Source organism: Triturus cristatus, chromosome 12, assembly GCF_964204655.1.
Source record: "Triturus cristatus chromosome 12, aTriCri1.1, whole genome shotgun sequence".
Classification (NCBI taxonomy): domain Eukaryota; kingdom Metazoa; phylum Chordata; class Amphibia; order Caudata; family Salamandridae; genus Triturus; species Triturus cristatus.
This window is the reverse complement of record NC_140595.1, coordinates 92,617,836-92,638,602: the sequence shown is the minus strand read 5'-3', so window position 1 is coordinate 92,638,602 and position 20,767 is coordinate 92,617,836. Positions and strand designations below refer to the sequence as shown.

The following is a 20,767-nucleotide window of genomic DNA, read 5'->3' as shown; positions in this document are numbered from 1 at the left end:
TTACTTTACGCCATTCGAGGCGTGCGCGCCCACTTAACGCAGTTCGTTCCGTGCACGGTTTTTATCAACTTTAATAAGCCCTGTACATTTGGTGGCCTTCGGCCACCAAAAGCACAGGGGGTGGGGTCAATGTGGATAGTGTTTTTTTTATTTCGCTTTTATAATTTCATGTTGCCAAAATTAAGTTTTTTTTCACAATTCATAAGCACAGGGGGTGGGGTAAGTGTGGATAGTGTTTTTTTTTTTTTTTATTTTTTTACCGTACGCTTACGGTAAGCTTACGGTAAGCGTACGGTAAGCGTACTCGGCGAAATTGCCGAAAAAAAAATAAAACCGTTTTTGCTCTTGGGGGATGTTTGGGGACTCCCTCAACATGACTATGTGGGAGGGAGTTGTCAAAACAGCCCCGTAACATGTTTTTGGCCATCATGTTTGATAAATAACACTCAGTGCGAGAGACAAAATGGCGGACGCCGCTTCCTGGTTTCGGCCGATTCGAATGTTTACTAAGATCTAAGAGCCAATCAGAATCGCGCTCGCGCACGCCACCGTACGCTTACGGTAAGCGTACGGTAAGCGTACCGTAAGCGGGCTCAGATATATATATTGATTTAAAGGCTATTTTCTCAGAATCTACTGAACAGATTTACACCAAACCTACAAAAGGCACTTCCTTGACCTAGGGACTACCTCTCTGCCAAATTTCTAGTAATTCTGTTCAGCCGTTCGGGCTGTAGCTCGTTCTAAAGGTCCTATGGAAAAATGCATGGGAAAAACGCGTTTTGGGACCCCCCTTTTATCTCAGCCCCCGCTTGACGAATCCCCCCGAGACTTTCAGGGTAGGAGCGGAGCGTAGCGCCCCACCTATTTTGAGAAATTTGCGAGGATTCATCGACCGGCGCCAAAGTTATTCAAAATAGAATGTTGCGGATTTCCTATGGAAAAGGGGTCCTAACTATAACTACCTACTGGCGACCGCCAGTAGGTAATATATATATATATATATATATATATATATATATATATATATATATATATATATATATATATATACACACAGTTGAAGGTTGAGGCACACAGAAGGTCAGAGATTTACCATGGGCTGCTACTTCCGGCCTGAATTTTTGCTACAGATGAATAATGTTCCTTCATTATGCAGTAGAGGTAAAAGTGCATGAAAAGCAATTACCCTATCATGTTCATCTAACAATGTGCTTGTGGGTCGAAACCTCACTCCCCACAATTATACACAATCTGCCGAAAGCAGACCTGCCCGGTTCTTGCCTAGGGCCATATAGTATTGTAACTGGGTTTATATAACGACTGCTACACCTAATAAAGTGTTGAAGTGCTTAATAGGGAGGGAGAATGGTACCATGCTACTCCACAGGCAAGTGGTTATTAGTAATTACTGTATATTGTTGATTATTGGTAAAGCATTTCATTACACACATTCTGCAGGGGGGGAGGGGGACACTATTTTCTGTTATGTCACTGACTCCAGAGACACCGTCCTTACAAGGGATAAACTGAATTCCAGCTCAGCTGCCTTTTCAGAGGCACCAGCCAGAGCGCGAAGCATTTCAGGTTTCTTGTGAAGCCTGCCCTGCCTAGCCTGCACCAGCCAGAGTCGGGGCCAGAGGCCTGCACCAGAGCACGAGGCATTTCCGGTTTCTTGTGAAGCCAGCCCCCTCTGCCCAGGGCGCTGCCTCTCCATCCTTCATCTCCTCTCTCTGGAACAGAAGCTCGAGGGCAGCCGGTCGCCCACTTGAAGGTTCGGAGCGCGAGGCAAGGACCTCGCGAGACGAGCGCGCGCGCCTCGCGATCCCTCCAGGCCAGACCGGCTGCTCGCGCCTTTCATCCCGCGCGCCGGCCTCCGCTCCCGCCTTTTCTTTCGCCAGAGAAAGTCTTTCTTCTCAGTCGGATTTTCTCTGTGACTGGCAGAAGAAATGGAGGAGGGAAAGTTGGAGTGCCCCTTTGATAGCGGTACTGTTAGGGGCTTCGGACCTTTGAAGTCTTCTCGGCTGTTACCGATCGCTTGGCCAGTGCTGCATGGCGCCTAGAGGGAGAGGGCCTTGCTTCTACTGCAGTCCGAGCACAGCTTTAGATCTACAGACCAGGACGAGGCGTGCACTGATCCGATTGTGAAGAAACAATTCAATATTGATAGAAACAGAGAGGCCTTATTATGAGAATTCTGGTGGGAACCAACCCCAAGGAGATGGGTAACTCCATGGTGGGAGAGCGGGAGTGACAGGGCGATTATGCGTGGTACCCTGCAAATAAGAAATTACCAGGGAATTACCAGGGAATTTGTAATTTCGGCTCTAATTCCCCCGTAACTTCCCATTTCACCACTGTAGTTTCCTCCAGAGATTTCTGCAGCTGAGCTCCCAGGGGAATATTTCTAGGTTCTCTGTTTATTGGTGGTTGCCGGATTCTCAATGGGACTAGTAACTTCGGCTTGTTTTGTTTTGCCATTGTTTTTGCAAACCTTCTCACCAGGGAAGCTGCTGGGCCACTCGTCAATCTTTCTTTAAAAAAAAAAAATAGTTTAAAAGCAGAAATATTTTTCGGTCTTAAAAACACGCATTGTCATTTTGTGTGCAGATGTGCTCCTTGTAAAAGGGCAGAATGTCATAATTCACAATGAAGTTATCCAATATGTGAAGTGGGCTGGCCAGTTGCCCCATGCTGTGTGCAGTAGTGGGCGGAAGAAAAATATGAATGACACAAAAATAGACCAATGGGTGAGGAGGACTAGTTGAAACGCCCATAAACAAGGTCACTGGAATTATATGGCAGGCAAGGTCCAAATTATGTGGCAGCAGTAACTAAATATTGCTCTTAGAAAATGCTAATTATTTGGCCTATCCAGCACATTTTGTGATTGTACTACTTCCCTACTTTTTATTTTTATACAAAGTCTGGGGAATGGTTTCACCTCATTAGTACCAGTTTAACACCGAAGTACAGTAATATGGAACAGAATGCTGACCAGGCAACATTTCAAAGAACTTTGCACTGAGCTGTAACACATGTTGGAACATTATTAGTAACTTTTGATCTGTTTGAGCTAGAAGCAACATTTTTTGTTTATTAAAATCTGTTGATTATGCAGCAGATCATGAGATTATGTGGCAAATGTAGCAAATACATAATTATGAGGAAAAAGCCAAAGCTGCAAAATCACATAATTCCAGTGGCCCGGCCTATAAATAAGTTTTTTCCCCTGGTACTTTCCCATTCTCCTCTGTTATTTCCTCCTGAGAGCTTTAGCTTCCTTCTGCAACAAGATTCCCAGGAAACAGTGCTTAGTTTGTAGAAAAAATAAATGCAAGGGTCCTTATCAGCATGCCTCTGCAGCCTACACCACCCATTGTCCCTGCCAGCCGTGCCAATGATAGTACCAAACCAGCTACTAACCCTCACACTCCTACAAGTGTGACAATTCAGACTACTCCAGGCCCCCAAAGCAATAAGATCACAATGGACGGAAGGTAATAGTCATGTGTAACGTATATTGAAAAAATAAACAACTGTTGTTGTACTGACTCTAAATCAGACAAACAGCCCACCATGTGGCAGAACTGTCAGAAGTGCTAAAAATATGCACCGTGTTTTTTGTGTGCAATAAAACATGTTGCAAGCGAGGGAATGGAAGCATCTTGGGGAATATGGGGTAGCATCGAGTTCAAATTGACTAAGAAATGTTGACAGAAAAAGAGTCTTCATTGTTACATTTTCTTTTCTCACATTGACTTATGCAACTTTCCACAGATTGCGACAATGTTAATTTTTCTTTTTCAAAAGTTCTCTTAGCCAAATACACAAGCTAAATACTTTTGTTCTTCAGAGTTTCTTGTAAAATGACTGAATGAGCTTCAGTCCTTACCCCAACATGTTGGGCCTTCGCCTTCAAAGAGCTCAATGCACAGTTTGAAGACCACTGTACTAAGACCTATGTTCCTGATATACCATTAATGGTCACTAGGTGTCAGAGCTGCCGCTACATCTATCAGCTCAACCTAGAACCTCAGCCAATGCCAAACTCCACCTAGTGTAACGCCCTGAACGTCTCAGGATCGTTTAACAGACACGATAATGAGGACGCAACCACTTGTGAAGGGTTAGTTATTTTAATGAAGGCAAAAATAATACAAAGAATAAACTAAAGTTATAGTCACTGGAATCCTCCAGGCTAAGTACGTTACCAGCCCACCGCACGGATGGTCCTAACCGTCCTCTGCATATACACCGATCCCGGCGTATGCCAACAGAGGGCAGAAATGAAATGGCCGACAATGCCAATCGGTAGGCTGTGAGGGGCACGAAGAGTGTTGGGGAGAATCGAGGAGTCAGGGAAACACCCAGCCGGGGTCTCTACCTGAAGGGAGCAGCCGCTCAACCTCTTCCTCAGACTGCACCGGGACGCGGAGTCACCTCCTGGTGATGCGTCACCGATACCCCAATCAAATAGCAAGAAGACTGAACCGAGAGCAGCCGCTCGATCGATCCTGTGGACTTCCGAGTCTGTAACGCGGCAAACACCTCCTGGTGTGCGTTACAGCTGGCAGTCCCTGTATCTCTGGTCTGGCTGGGAGTTACGACTCCAACCAGCAAAAAGCGCCACTGCGCTTTGACTCAGCCGAGTCAAAAAGCGAAGCTCAATGGTTGACCGGTAGAGCTTCCGGGTCCTTCACAGGTGACGATGGGGCAAGACACGGCCCAGGGAGTAACGACTCGACCTACCTCCGTTCTTGCCTTACTGGAGCACCACTCCGGAACACTGCTCTTCACGAAGCAGGTACGTCGGTGTAAACACAATATCCGACAGCGTTGTACCTCCCGGTTCCTCCCTTTATAGGGCGTGTTTTCCTTGAGTTATGTAACAGCTCTCCTGTTTACATAAGGGCGTGGTTTCCTTGAGTTATGTAACAGCTCTCCTGTTTACATAAGGGCGTGTTTTCCTTGAGTTATGTAACAGCTCTCCTGTTTACATAAGGGCGTGTTTTCCTTGAGTTATGTAACAGCTCTCCTGTTTACATAAGGGCGTGGTTTCTTTGAGTTATGTAACAGCTCTCCTGTTTACATAAGCTCTCAACCGCTAAGCATCCTGGGAGATGTAGTCCGTTTTCGCTGGTTACCGTTTTCTTCCCCTCGCATGACAGGAATTCTTGACAGTACATCCTCCCTCTCAGCGGCTCCCCACGGGTCCAGCGCTGGCAGGAAAACGCCGATGGAACAAGGAGACCAAGCGCGGAGCATGAACCCCTTCAGCCGGTTCCCATGATTGCTCCTCCGGGCCATAGCCTTTCCACGCAACCAGGTACCACAGCTTCCCCCTGCGCCATTTGGACGCCCGTATGCCCGATACTTCATACTCCACCTCCGACTCCACGCATATCGGCCTAGGTGTCCCAGACGGCTTGGAGGGTGCAGGTTTGAGCAATGATACATGAAAGACAGGGTGTATCCGCAATGACTGGGGCAAGCACACCTTCACGTTCACGGGACCCATACACTTGGCAATTCGATAGGGGCCCATGTACTTGGGATGGAACACACTGTTCTTTCGAAACCTCATGTTTCTTGTGGATATCCAGACGTAGTCTCCAGTGTGGTACAGTGGCCCGGGCCTTCTCTTCCTGTCTGCCGCAGCCTTGTATTTTCTCTTGGCCTCTATTAGGACAGCCCTTGAGCGCATCAACGTGTCTTTTATGTGTGCCACCCTGTCCGCTGTGGCGGGAATCCTGTCCTCTCTGAACGGATGTAGAAATGGCAAGAACCTGGGATGTTGGCCATAGTTGCTATAGAACGGAGATGACTGTGTGGAGCTGTGAGTGGCGTTGTTATAGGCTATCTCTGCAACCCATAGCAAGTCGACCCATTCTTCCCTGCCCTGGTCCACAAAACATCGCAGATACTGTTTGAGCGTTTGGTTCAGGCGCTCGGTTTGGCCGTCCGTTTGAGGGTGGTAGCTGGTGGACAGGGCGGTCTTAACATGCAGCGCAGTGCACCAAGTCTTCCAGAATTGCGCAGTAAACTGCGACCCTCGGTCCGACACGATCACCCCAGGTAATCCATGCAGTCGTACCACATTCTTTAGAAGTAGTGACGCCAAGTCCCCGGCCGTAGGGACTCTCTTGCAGGGGATGAAGTGCCCCATTTTCGTCAAGTAATCCACCACCACCAGTATTGCCGTCATCCCCTGGTCTACCGGTAGGCCCACCACGAAGTCCAGTGATATGCTATCCCATGGTCTATCCGGGGTCGGAAGTGGATGTAAGAGCCCTTGGGTTCGGCCATGGTCGGCCTTCATGGTAGCACACGTAGGACACTCCTGTCCCCACCTCCTGACATCCACTCTCATGGTTGGCCACCAGAAATGCCGTCCCATGCTAGCCACCGTTTTTTCAAAGCCCAAATGACCTGCGCATGGAGAGTCATGGCACCAGATGAATGCTTGTTTCCTTAGCCTAGGCGTGGGTATCAATAGGCACCTGCCCTTCAGGGGTATCCCGTCCGTCAGCTGCCATTCTCTGTGACTGAGGAGCCACCTCCGCCATGCGAACGACCTGATCCCTCTCTTTATTCCCCTCAGGAAAGTATCCGGTTGGATAACCCCCAATACCATCCTCGGGGAAATGATGGAACGCTCAGTCGCAGGCAATGGTTCCTTAACTGCAGATTGACGGGACAGGGCGTCCGCCTTCCGGTTTTCCGTCCCCGGCCGATATGTGATGCGGAAGTTGAACCCCGCAAAGAAGATCATCCACCGCAGCTGCCTGGGAGAAAGGTGTCTTGCGGCCGTCATGAACTGTAGATTCCGATGGTCCGTGTACACCGATACCACATGTCTTGCCCCCATCAACCAATGCCTCCATTCGGTGAAGGCGTCCTTGATTGCGAGAAGCTCCTTCTCCGCAATATGGTAGTTGTGTTCGGCGTCGTTGAGTTTGCGGGACACGTACGCAACGGGATGAAGCACCCCTGTGTCGTGGTTGCGTTGGGACAAGATAGCCCCCAGCGCCACATCCGAAGCGTCCGCTTCCACCACGTAGGGGAGATCCGGATCGGGGTGAGCCAACACCGCCGCCTTACCAAAGGCGCTTTTCAGGGCCTCAAAGGCTGTATTCGCTTCAGGGGACCAGACAAACTCCTTGGACTTCCTCAGTAGCTGTGTGATAGGGGCCACCAATCCTGAAAATCCATCTATAAACCGCCTGTAAAAGTTGGCGAAGCCAATGAAACTTTGGACATCCTTCACGCTTTGGGGCACCGGCCATTCTTTCACCGCCTTGATCTTTCGTTCTGCCATCTCCTGTCCCTCTGGACTCAGCATCACTCCGAGGAATTCCACGGACGTGACGTGGAAGTCACACTTGCTGAGTTTACAAAACAGCTTGTTTTCCCTCAGCTTTTGGAGCACAGCTTTGACGTGGTGTACGTGCTCCTCCACACTGGACGAGTAGATGAGGATGTCGTCGATATATACGACCACGTAGATATCCAACTCCTCTCTGAATACCTCATTCAAGAAGTACTGAAAGGCTGCCGGGGCGTTGCACAGACCGAACGGCATGACGAGGTACTCAAAAAGGCCGAACCTGGTCTTAACCCCTTCGGTGCTCATGACGGAACGGTTCCGTCATGAGCCACGGTTGAGCTGTGCTCATGACGGAACCGTTCCGTCATGACCACGCCCGCGCAAGATTCCGTCAGCACAGCGGCGGAATTTGCGCAGCATGGAAGGGGTTAAAGGCGGTCTTCCACTCGTCTCCGTCCCTCATGCGCACCAGATGGTATGCCCCTTTCAAATCCAACTTGGTGTAGATACGAGCTTTCTTGACCTGTTTCAGAAGTACACTGATGAGAGGCAAGGGGTACCGATTCTTTATGGTTATCGCATTCAATGCCCTAAAGTCCACACAGGCTCTCAGCTCCCCATTAGCTTTCGGGATGAAGAAGAGTGGCGAGGCGGCCGGAGACTTGGACGGGCGGATGAATCCTAGCTTGAGGAGTTTATCCAGGTACCCCCGGAGATGCACGTTTTCAGGCTCCGTCAGGGCATACAGCCTGCCGCTGGGAACGCTGGCCCCTGGCACCAGGTCGATCTGGCAGTCAAACTGTCTATGTGGTGGTAACACTTCCGCCTTCACCTCATCAAATACATCCTCAAAACTGTGATAAGCCTGGGGGAGAGCCACATCTTTTTCTGCCGCTGTAGCCACCGTCTGACTCCCGCTCTCATCTGCGTCAAGGGATTCCGTTCTTTTTCCACAATGCAGGATGCAATATGGTGATGTCATTTCGACGCGATGTGTTGGCCAATCCACAGAGGGGTTGTGTTTCTGTAGCCACGGCAATCCCAATATGACGCCATATTGGGGCGCTCGGATGATGTTAAAATCGATTTGTTCCAAATGGTTCCTCCCATATCTCATCGGAAGGACCCCCGTGTGCTGCCCGATGGGCCCCGTCACCAATCGCCTTCCGTCTACAGCATAGACGTCTTCGGGTACCGCTTTGGGAAGAAGCACTAGCCCTAGCCTGCATGCCTCGTTGTGGTCCATAAACATGCCAGTGGCCCCTGAATCCACCATGGCCACAACGGGTATCCACTGGTCATGCACTCCCACGTGCACCGTGAGAAACAGGTGTCGGTGTCCCTTAGTGACCGAGTTGGAAAGTGAAGGGATGGATGAGTGACTCCGAGATGCCCCTTCTTTGGTCTGGGAGTCCTCTCTGGTGTTGCCAAGGGGATGGCTACCGGCATTTCCACTACTACAGCAGGGGTCTGGTCCGTGAGGGAGGTGCTGGGCGTGAGTGGGTCCAAGTGGATAGCATCCAGTCTGGCTTTTATATCGGCTGTTTCTTGCCTAGAGGCAGCCAATTCAACTTGCACGGTCGCTAAAGCAGCCAGCACATCATCAAGTGTTGCCATGTCTGTTATCGACCGGGAGACAGTTAGTGTATTAAGGTCGGATATTTTGTAACGCCCTGAACGTCTCAGGATCGTTTAACAGACACGATAATGAGGACGCAACCACTTGTGAAGGGTTAGTTATTTTAATGAAGGCAAAAATAATACAAAGAATAAACAAAAGTTATAGTCACTGGAATCCTCCAGGCTAAGTACGTTACCAGCCCACCGCACGGATGGTCCTAACCGTCCTCTGCATATACGCCGATCCCGGCGTATGCCAACAGAGGGCAGAAATGAAATGGCCGACAATGCCAATCGGTAGGCTGTGAGGGGCACGAAGAGTGTTGGGGAGAATCGAGGAGTCAGGGAAACACCCAGCCGGGGTCTCTACCTGAAGGGAGCAGCCGCTCAACCTCTTCCTCAGACTGCACCGGGACGCGGAGTCACCTCCTGGTGATGCGTCACCGATACCCCAATCAAATAGCAAGAAGACTGAACCGAGAGCAGCCGCTCGATCGATCCTGTGGACTTCCGAGTCTGTAACGCGGCAAACACCTCCTGGTGTGCGTTACAGCTGGCAGTCCCTGTATCTCTGGTCTGGCTGGGAGTTACGACTCCAACCAGCAAAAAGCGCCACTGCGCTTTGACTCAGCCGAGTCAAAAAGCGAAGCTCAATGGTTGACCGGTAGAGCTTCCGGGTCCTTCACAGGTGACGATGGGGCAAGACACGGCCCAGGGAGTAACGACTCGACCTACCTCCGTTCTTGCCTTACTGGAGCACCACTCCGGAACACTGCTCTTCACGAAGCAGGTACGTCGGTGTAAACACAATATCCGACAGCGTTGTACCTCCCGGTTCCTCCCTTTATAGGGCGTGTTTTCCTTGAGTTATGTAACAGCTCTCCTGTTTACATAAGGGCGTGGTTTCCTTGAGTTATGTAACAGCTCTCCTGTTTACATAAGGGCGTGTTTTCCTTGAGTTATGTAACAGCTCTCCTGTTTACATAAGGGCGTGTTTTCCTTGAGTTATGTAACAGCTCTCCTGTTTACATAAGGGCGTGGTTTCTTTGAGTTATGTAACAGCTCTCCTGTTTACATAAGCTCTCAACCGCTAAGCATCCTGGGAGATGTAGTCCGTTTTCGCTGGTTACCGTTTTCTTCCCCTCGCATGACAGGAATTCTTGACACCTAGCGACCACCCAAAACATGCCCCATCAAGATGCTGGTCGCTACCAATTCAGCACTAGGGCCCATTGAAGTTATGAGATCTGCGTAAACACTACAGGCCTGCCTTGTTGTTCCAGGGAAGAGAGCAGGGAGGAATGGGGGATCACTGGGTGAATCAGACCTGGTATTCTGAGTATGGGACTGGACGAGGCTGAGACGTTTTAAGTCATAGGCAAAGTGGGCTCTGGACCAGGGCTCCAGCCTTTTAGGGGGCCCTGATAGAGCCAGCTCTGTTCTGCAGAGTTTTTTCCTGATGACCTTGAATAATTCTTAAGCCAATTGTTTTTAATGTATTTTTCCTTTAATTTAAATGAGTGTATTACATACATTTTATAAGCAAATGTGGGACGAGGTGTAAATTGAGAAAATTAAAAATATAATTAAACTTACCTCCTCACCGCATCCTCTCTCGTCACGTCCTCCTCATTGCATCTCTCCTCTGGCCGGAACAAGGCACAGGGAGCACACAGGCTGAGGATACCCTGAATCAATCACAATGCTGCATTGCAGCGTTGTGATTGGTCTTAGCGTCAAACCACAGTGCTCAGATGGTGAAAGGGAGCCTGGGCATGTTCTCCACCCAGGCTGTAATGCAGCCTGGGTGGAGAACATGCTAAGTGCGCATGAATGTTTGGGTGGCCCCAGAGGAGTGACGAAACATTCATGCACACTTTAGGGAGTGCAAACCACTCCTCTCCTCCCCTGCTCTGTCAGCTGAGCAGCCCGCCCCGCACTGCCTGGCAAAGCAACAGGAAAAAAGAAAATGATAATAACTTTCAGTTATTATTCTATTTTTCCTTCCACTGCTCAAAAGCAGTGGGGCGACGCTCCTCCGCCTTAGTGGAGGAGCCGCCGCTGGGGAGTTTCTATACAGTGCCCCTCTTAGCTGATAAACACTGCCCATCTCTTGTGTATATTTTCTCCTTTTTGTAAGTACGTTTATACACAGTTCACCACTGTGCAGTGATTGCATCTGTTAGCTTAAGAATGATGGAAGCTGTATTGCTAGTGTTAAGAGTTACGATTATGGTTAGGAACCACATTAAGGTTAGAATTGATGCACATTTACAGATCATGTCATGGTGTTGTGGTAATATGTAATAATGTAAACATCCAGCTGATAAGCTTGTAGGAGGACGCAACAGCTTTAATGCAGTCATAGGATTATGGAATATCCTACATACAACACCCTTCCTGTTTACCTTTCAATCCTCCTTTTTAGGTCTCGGCTCGAAGGCTGCGCTTGCTCAGTCTCGATCCGAGATTTAATGACTTGGAGAAGAGGGGCTTGAACCCGCCCCTCTTCTCCCCTGTTCTCCATTGGCTGGCCTCTTGAATGCTGGCCAGCCATTGGAGAAGAGGTCCGTCATTCCGATTAGGCCCCGTCCTTTTCGGTTCGGGGGGCGTGTTTTTTTCAGAAAGTCTAATTATCTCCTCCAGCCAATGGCAAGAGGAGATAAAAGCAAAACACGCCCCCGAATCCGAAACCGCCACTGCGTTTCTCCGAGGCATTTCTGCTCTGCCTCGGAGAAAGGCAGTGGTGTGCTTGTTCCCTCTTGTCTTGGTTTCCTCCTCAAACCCCCCAGAAGTTGGCCGCCTCGTTGTTTTTGTGCTTTCTTGTCCAGCAAAATGCGACCTTACCGGCGTAATATCGGTATATGACATTGAGGGGACTTCTTTGGAGGAAAAAAGTTAAATGCGATTAACGAAAGTGCTGCTTTGTCGAAAGAATGCCTCTCGACACCTCTGCAAAACACTCACCCTTTGGCGTGGCTGAGGTGGACACTCAGAAGGGAAGCAGAAAGATGACGACTAGAAGAAACAGGTCGAATAAGAGAAAGATCCACATGTCGAACCAGAACGAATGCTGAGAGAGCTCACGCAAACAGGAGTGAGCCTCATCCCTCCGCGACTCTCGCAGTCTTTTATCAGCTTCGCCGGCGTCCATCCCCAAAACCTGAAGATATTAATCCTCTGCACTCTACAGACGCCAGAAATTCAAGGGCCACTTTCGTACAAGACGTGACACCTACCACACGTAGTACAGAGAGGGAAAGAGGACAATGCGTTCAAGAGGAAGTTTGCAGGGTGTGGTTTCGATAGTTTTAATCGGCATTTTAAATAGGAATAATCATACATACGTGTATAGGCTAACGTTCATAGATAGTGATAGCAACCTCGCACTTTTAAGAAATGAGTGAAAATAGATATGTTTACACCGACATGTGCTTGTTTTTTCCCAGAACATTTAAATTATGTATAATTGTAGAAAGCAATACAGTTTGACACATTCTGTTATATATTTTGCCTGTTTTTCGAAATTCTGAAGAATTCATTACTACGTCATTTTGGGGTGAATAGCTTTACGTTAATCGAACGTTCTATTTGTTGGGTTTAATGTGTCCACTTTCATTTTAGAATGGCGTCCGGGTGAGTTAAGCGTCGGCCTAGAGTGTAAATAGGGGATAGTCTTTCCTCTCTTTTCATTCTTAGTTGGTTCAACAGTCCGTCTCTGTTTAGGTGCAGCAACCCACGTACTACACGGGAGTGGGACTGATAACGCCCAATGATAAGAGAGTGCATGTCATCGAATCAAATGTACAATAATTTTAATACACGGAGACATGGCTTTTGCCACGCCACACCAGAGTTAGTCAGTGAACTGGTTCTGTTGTGCCCGAGTTTAAAATGGCCTCGTCCGCAATAACAACTTGGTTACCCTGCGCGAATGGACGCGGTCGCCATGGTTACCACGGTGTGTGCATATGGTGATCACTTCACTGCGTTTGGGAGTACACGAGATCGTGTGACTATGCCATGCCTTTGGAATGAAGTGATGTTGCAGCGAGAGCTCTTTTCAAGACGGATGCGATTCAGTCTCCTCTGAAATAACCATTCAGGAGCAGGGCCAGTACAAACAACAACCATGGTGAGTTCCCCGACGAATGCCCGCAGAGACCGGTGCACGAATTTTCTGGAGGGTGAACTTTTAAAAAGTCTATAATCAATATGACTACATAGCTTCATCACCTCCTGAACAAAGACTTTTAAATGCTTAATTTTTAGTGATAAATGCAAAGATCTAGAAACAACGGTGCCACTTCTGCTTTGGCTCCCAAGATCAATGTGTATGTGTCTAGATGTATGTGTGTGTGTGTGTGGTTCTGTATGTGTGTGTGGTTCTGTATGTGTGTGTGTGTATGTGGCTCTGTGTGTGTGTATGTGGCTCTGTGTGTGTGTATGTGGCTCTGTGTGTGTGTGGCTCTGTGTGTGTGGCTTTGTGTGTGTGGCTCTGTGTGTGTGGCTCTGTAAGTGTGGGTGGCTCTGTGTGTGTGTGGGAGGCTCTATGTGTGTGTGTGTGTATATGTGTGTGCCTCTGTGTGTGTGGCTTTTTTTGTAGGTGGCTCTATGCGTGGGTGGCTCTGTCTGTGTGTGGGTAACAGTGTGTGTGTAGGTGGCTCTGTGTGGGTGGCTCTATTTGTGTGTGGGTTGCTCTATGTGAATAGCTCTGTGTAGGTGGCTCTGTGTGGGTGGCTCTGTGTGTGTGGGTGGCTTTGTGTGTGTTGGTCTGTGTGGGTTCAAATGCAATAGGTCTCGCATTTGAGAGAGATTAAGCTATTGACATTGTAAATAACGATGCCGTTTCTTTAAATGTTTTAAAAACAAAAACATAAACAAAAATAATGTCATGAGCAATGCCAATAGCTCTAACTTTAACAATGCCGAGACCATTGCATTGTAAATGCTTGTTGTTTTTCTACCTGCGAATCTCTTTTATGTTGTCCTAAATCTGTTTTTCTCTGTAACTCCTGCTTTCTCCCTCTCTCAGCTTTCTATCCCTACTCTTTTTCAACCTTTCATTGTCTACTCTATTTACTTTTCCTCACACTATCCCTCTCTTTTTATGCATCTCTCTCTCTGCGTTTTCTTTTTTTGGGTTGCTTTCCTTATATGATAATTTCGAACTCTCTCCCAATCTTTGGGTTGCTTTCCTTATATGATAATTTCGAACTCTCTCCCAATCTTTTGTTCTCCCTTATTCCATCTTTTTCTATGTGCCAGTTACTACGTATTTCCTTTATATTTCTCTCTGTCTTCATAGAATCTCTTTTTCTTTCCCCAATGTTGTCACTGTCTTTTACTCACCAATTGTATCTTTTTCTTCCCATGTCTCTGTCTGTCTCGGTCTCTTTCTCTCCCCTTCCCCTTCCATTGCATCCACGCCCTTCTGTCTTCCTCTAGAAATATTCTCTCAATCTTTCCTATAACAATAGAATGAGGGAGAGCAAGAGAAAGAAGCAGGTGGGTGAGAGAGAGAGAGTGATTGGGTGTTATCACAAAGTGATCCCAGGAAGTGCTAATTTAAGACACGGTTTCTGCCACAGTTTTGGACTGACTGATGTCCTAAATAGTTGAAAAGCTGCAGCAGCAGAATGTACCACCGACACTGGTAAAGGACACTTGTCATTCAAACATTAAAGGTGTGTGCAGCTTTTAGGTGGGACTGTAGAAGTATTTGTGGTATTTCGAATGTAACGCAGCACAAAAGAACACAATACAGTAACTTGACACAAAGAAAAATAAATACACAATCAAATAATTAGCGCTCATAGCAGAACAAAACTGTCAAAACAGAATGCAACACAACAAACACAGTGCAATGCACCTATATCACAATGCAGCAGTGCAGCACAAAGATAAAACACACCAAAATACCACCACCACAAAGGCAACCTAGCAAATTTGCACAAATACTCTTGTCACACAATAATGCTTTTACAAATCTGCATTTATATTACCACGGTAAAATGATTTTGCACCAAGCACTCCCACAGTACCATCATAGGTTATTGCACTAGTCAAACTTGTTCTGTGATCTTGCCCAGTTTGTGAGAGAAAGGGGAGGCAGGAAAATGGATTAAAAAGAAAAGAGAAAGGGGAGAAGGTGACCAATAGAGTGTGTATGTGTGTGCCTGCACTCACAGCAAACCATGTTTTTGTGTCTTATATTGGACTGAATTCAAAAGTATGAACAGGACACAAATAAGACAACCTTCTCCCCCAATATCGCTATATACCGGCAGAAGGTATCGAACAGTGTTAATTTCCTCCAGCAGTGCACTCTCCTTTCTCTAGGATGCACGCACTGGTATCACAGAATAGCACTGTTCGTAGGATTGCAGCACTATGGTGTTTGTATCAGCGGTACGGGTTCAGACTCGTGCGATATTCACATCATTTGCTTTTGAGTAATTATGCAAAAGTTTGGCAAGATTATATGAAATTGCGCCAAATTACGCGAAAAGCAAAAATTGCAGTTGGCGCTGTATTTTAGTTTGAAAAGTATCCCTGCATCCACTCTGGACGTGAAGATGCATTTCACACTTAAAAATACTACAAAAATAAATAAATCAAAAGCACAGTGAACAACAGCCGCTCACACTTTGTCCTTCATGTCGTATCTCTGCGTTTGCAGTACATTTTTACCACAAACAGTGCATTCTCGAGAAATTTGTACATGAATGGTACAAAATTGTGTAATTTGGCGTAATGGCAGAATTTGGCGAAACAAGAGTAATGTGAAATTACCAAAATTCTGCTATCTTGTCAGTTCACTTGAAATTTCACCCAGGCCTTATTCTTACCCGAGTGATGTGATAGCGCTGAGAAGCTCCTGCATGGTTATCTTTATCAAGCACTGCACTGTCAGTGCTTAATGACTTGAATATTTTGAGTTTCTACCCAACAGGTTCCTCTCAGTGCTTTATCCCATTCGTCCTGTGGGGTTTCTCCCAACAATAGGATTCAAGCTGACTAGGCCTTTAACCCCTTCGCCGCGGCACGAATTTTGCTGCGGTGCTGGGGGGGTTCGGGGTGAGCGCGGCACCGCCATGCTCGTGACGGAACCACTCCGTCATGAGCCACGGGCGCGCTGTGCTCATGACGGAGTGGTTCCGTCACGACTCCGTCCACTTGCATTGTTCACCCGCACAGGCGGGGAATCAGCGCCGTGTGGGCGGAGCGGCCGCAACGGCCGCAGCATGACGGAACCACTCCGTCATGAGCACACGGCGCCCGTGGCTCATGACGGAGTGGTTCCATCATGAGCAGGCAAGGGGTTAAGCAATGCCATGCTGCAGCAGTGTGTTCACATGCACCCTCTGGCTGTGTAAGGTTTCTGGAAATCACTGGGTACTTACATCATTGTTTTTCAAGTGCCATATACTGGTTTTTAATTGTAAACCAGCCTAGAAGGCAAGGCTCTGCTCTCTTCAATCCCGCTCACCCATATCCCTGCAAATTTGAACACAAAGAAAAAGCTGAATCCAGACAGGCAGAGAATCACAACAGTAGGGCAGAAGTGAATAACAGCTTTTAAAAGTGTTATAAATGAAATCTCTAAAATTTAAATGAGAATCTGCATTAATGTCTGCTGATAAATTACAAGGTGCCAGGGTGCTTCTCCGTCCCACACCTCTGTTTCCTTCTCGCTCTCTTGTTTGGCTGAGTTGAACTGCCCATGTACCGAAACTACTAAAGCCCCCATTCCGAGTCGGTGGAAATATTGCAGACATAATTTCACCCTCAGGAGTATGGATACCACAGGCACTAGCAGGCCTGCCAACTCACGCGGTGACACTGCGTGACACACAATATGGACTCCCTTCACATGGTCACCCGGTGAGGAGCCGATGTCCAACGGTGGCACGGAAACAATCTGAGGACCCTTGTAAACAGTGGATTCTCAGCTCATTTTCGGAGGCTTTGAACTGCTGACATCCATCAAGGGGCGTGAAAAAAAACCAGGACATCGGCACCAGCCTCAACAAGCTTCTTTTTTTTGAGGGGGGGGGGGGCGGGGGGGGGGGGGAGCGAGTTTGGGGGCTAGGGCAAAAGTGTCTCTTAGGTACTTCACAACACAAAATCATGCCCCCAGTCCGATACAGTACTTAATTGGCAAAAGAAACGGTCCTGATGCACAACGCTGGGGAGAGGGTGTGGTCTGATGGCTAGACTGCCGACTTTAGAGCGGAGAAACCAAGGTTCGAGCCTCTGGGTAGACTCCGCATCCTGCGATTCTGGGCAAATCACTTCATCTCCCCGTGCCTACCAAAAATATGAATGTGCCCTTGTGTAACGTGACTGGAGCTCATGTAAAGCGCTCCAATACCTTCGGGTCAAGTTCGCGCTATATAAATCTGCAAACAAAAAACAAAAGAACAGCTGTGCTCAGAAACCTCCCCGCCACTTTATCTCACTCTTGCAGGTGTCTTCTTTCTCCTTTTGTGACGTTTTCCCTGTCTTTTTCTTGCCATTTTTATATGTGTTTTACCAAGTAGTGGCTGGTGTCCGGGCAAAGTGGCGGGGGAAGGGAGGGGACCGGGGACAACAAACAAAAAACAAACAAAAGAAATGTACCTGCTGCATCGCCGGTCTCCCACTCCTCTCTGGCTCCAGTCTACTGAAGGCACGGGCTCCCAGACTCCCCTGCGGCCAATCCTGATACTGCTCTCATGTTGCTGGCAGCATGAGAGCAGCATCAGGATTACGCCTGAATACCCTCAATCTGCGCTCCCAGTGAGACTGGGAGCCTGTGCCTACTGTCTCCAACTCGAGAACGCAGCTCGAGTTGGAGACCGCTTCAGTGCGCATGTCAATTTGGGCGTCCTGAGATGGCTGCCAGACCCACATGGGCACTGAAGGCAGTGTGTGTAACCACTCACATCAGTGCCTGTCACCCCCATGGCCTGCCCCCAAAGTCTTGGCGGGGAAACAAATTAAAACGATAATAAACCCGGGTTTATTATTGTTTTATTTTTATTTATTTTTTAGGCTGCTGGTGGGTGGGGGGTGGGGAGGTTAAGCTTCTCCGCCATAGTGGAGGAGCCGCTTCTGCTTTCGGGAAATGTCCGATAAGGAAAATTAAGTGCTGGTACCCAAAAATGAGAACCAGTGGGCCCTACCAGCAACCACTAGCTCAAATTAAGCCCTACCCACCTCCCTCCTCACACAATGAAATCTTTCTTTCAGTTGGCAGGTGTGCACCAGTTACTGTTCGATGCGAAATAATAGAGGTATTCGATGTTACCCTTTATAGAACTTCAGATAGTACCGGAAATTGCTTTGTCCACACCGATTTCCGCATGTCATTCCCAAATTCTCTGCCATTTTCAGAGAGTAATTTCTCCTTGCCTGACCTAGTGCACTCATTCATTGAAGCAGTTGTGGTAATTCAGCATGCGGTAATACCACATACAAAATTGCTTCATTATCATTACATGTAATACCTATTTGGGCAGAAACTCCTGTTTCCTTCTGTAAAAGGAGCTCTCTCAAAATGATAGTTGGAGGAGGCGATAGGCAGGGACAGACTGGCCGTAGCGGGCACCGGGTGTTTCCCTGGTGGGCCACCAGGGTGGGGGCCAGTTTTGGGCTCCTGGTGGCCGTTTTTGTTACCGGGGCCGGCAATATCAGCCCTCTGTAACAAAATCGTACGAAACCGGCCCTAGCAAACAGCTCGGCTGCACCCTGCCTACTCCCCCACCTGCCTACTCCCCCAGAGGGGGCCGGACGAGCAGTTTGCCGGTTTCGGTTTCGGTTTCTAGTCCAGCCCTGGCGACAGGGTCGGCATTTGGTCATTTCTGGAGGGCCTGGCCTGGTACCTCGCACTGTCTCTCCCTTTCTCGCGAGTTCTACGTCTTTTCCAGTCAGGGCCTGTCGAGCTCAGCAGACATATGGGCCCAAACGCAGATCCAATTTTTCTCCATCAGATTTATTATTTAAAGAAAATCTGAGAGCGGTAATTTCCCCCTGAAGACTTAGCCTGGTTTTAATGCGTGCTGTAATGTCTCTCATTTTCCTGCGTTCGGATACTGGATCCGACGTGCAGACGCTCTCCGAGGAGCCAGGGTGAGAGAACCTGTCGTTCTCTCCCGGAGGCTCATACTGGCTGAAAAATGAGAGTACTTTGATGAAGGCCTTTTTTTAGTGCCTAATAAATTTAGGGTTCGCTACAGCATGCTTTGTGTTATGTCGGTTGCAGGATATTTTGTAGAGACAAAATAAACTCTACAAAATTAAAGTTACTTTTTGTGCTGTTTATTTTTTTGTCCTTTTTTATAAAAAGAAAAAACATGGCAACCATGAAGGAGCAAGTTCATGGGGTGTTTTTAGGTCTTGCTGATAGCCAGCTTTAGCTGTGTGATGATCTTCACCACTTTGCAAATAATGCAATACATAGAGTGAGCTTTGGGTCAGTCCAGTGCTTTAAATGGGCCAGTACTGTCTGGTACTGAATACTGGCACTTATTTATTTTGAGAGGGAGAGTACCGCCACTTCTCAAGAGAAATGCAATACTTTTAATTGGAGAGTACCGGCACTTATCGGATACAAGCGGGTACTCTTTCTGTTTTTCCATTTCAAGCACTGGTCAGTCCCTCACTCCTGATTGGATGACTTGTCTGCCTGACTTCCTTCCTCCCATTGATGGCTTTCCTCTGTATTCTTATGTTTGCTCCGCCCAGGAGAGCAGTCTCACAATGTTCTCCAAAGAAAGCACGCATCCTTCCTCTGCTGATGTCAGACCATGCATCGCAGTGAATGTGAGGGAACCTTTCCTCTTCCTTCTCGCTCCTCCTCCCTCCCACCCCCTCTCTTTATTAAAAACTATCCTGGCAAGACTTATTGGCTTAGCCCATAATTGCTTATTAAAGAAAAAAAGATGCAGCCATTCACCCTCAAGTTCTTTACCAGGTTTGAGGGTGGCAGGTTTTTTTTTGTTACTCATTGGAGTACGGTATATCCCCAACATAAAATTGGAGGGAGTAATGAACAATAAACACGACTTAAATGACTAGGAAGAAAGATTCTACCAACAAAACATGCTGGAGAATAATGCCACTTAACAGATTTTATGGAAACGTTATTCCGGATAGTTTGCGAGTAAACATACTTCAAACAAAAGTAGGAAGGAAAACACTGCTGAGAAAAGGAGAACATATACTGAAATATGAAATAACAAATTCTCACTAATATATATTATTTATTATAAGATGTTATATAGCGCATAGATACCCAGATAGGGTTTTCCAGCGTTTCGACAAAAGGCGGGAGCTAGCAGAATGTGTAACCGATCACAACAGCCAGGTTTTAAGATTTTTGCAGAAAATGGGCAGTGATTGGCAACTTTTCAGAGACTTGAGCAGAGTGTTCCAGAGCTTGGGGCCCCAAGTATGAGAAGGAGCAACCACCCATGAGGGCCATTTTGAATCTAGGGACCTTATAAAGGAACCGGTTGCTCGACCTCCAGGTGCAAATTGGGTGCTATGGTTCCACCGTTTCTTGTGAGTAGAGTGGGCCAGTATTCAACCTAGCTTTAAATAGGGCATAATATTATCCTGATAGGAAACAGAAATAATCATGCACCTGACAAAAAATAGGAAGTGGTTATTAGCAACAAAATATAAGGAATATTAAAATAATAACTCATGGTGTAATGTGAACTCCTCCGGATTCTCCAAGCTAAAAATATGTGGAATAACGAAACTCGTAACAAAAACCATAGATAGCTACTTCAAACAAATGTAGGGTGAAACAATACTGCAACACAA

General features: G+C 47.5%; 1 long non-coding RNA gene across 5 annotated transcripts in view; it reads right to left on the bottom strand.

Moving 5' to 3' along the window:
- LOC146772695 (uncharacterized) overlaps positions 1 to 20,767 on the bottom strand; it is a 298,817-nt gene that overhangs the window by 166,844 nt on the left and 111,206 nt on the right. The window contains exon 4 of one of the 5 annotated variants that reach the window (XR_014972302.1): positions 14,303 to 14,418. The exons of the other annotated variants lie outside the window; for them this stretch is intronic. This is a non-coding gene — a long non-coding RNA (uncharacterized LOC146772695). The remainder of the gene's footprint in view (positions 1 to 14,302; positions 14,419 to 20,767) is intronic. 5 annotated transcript variants of the gene reach the window in all.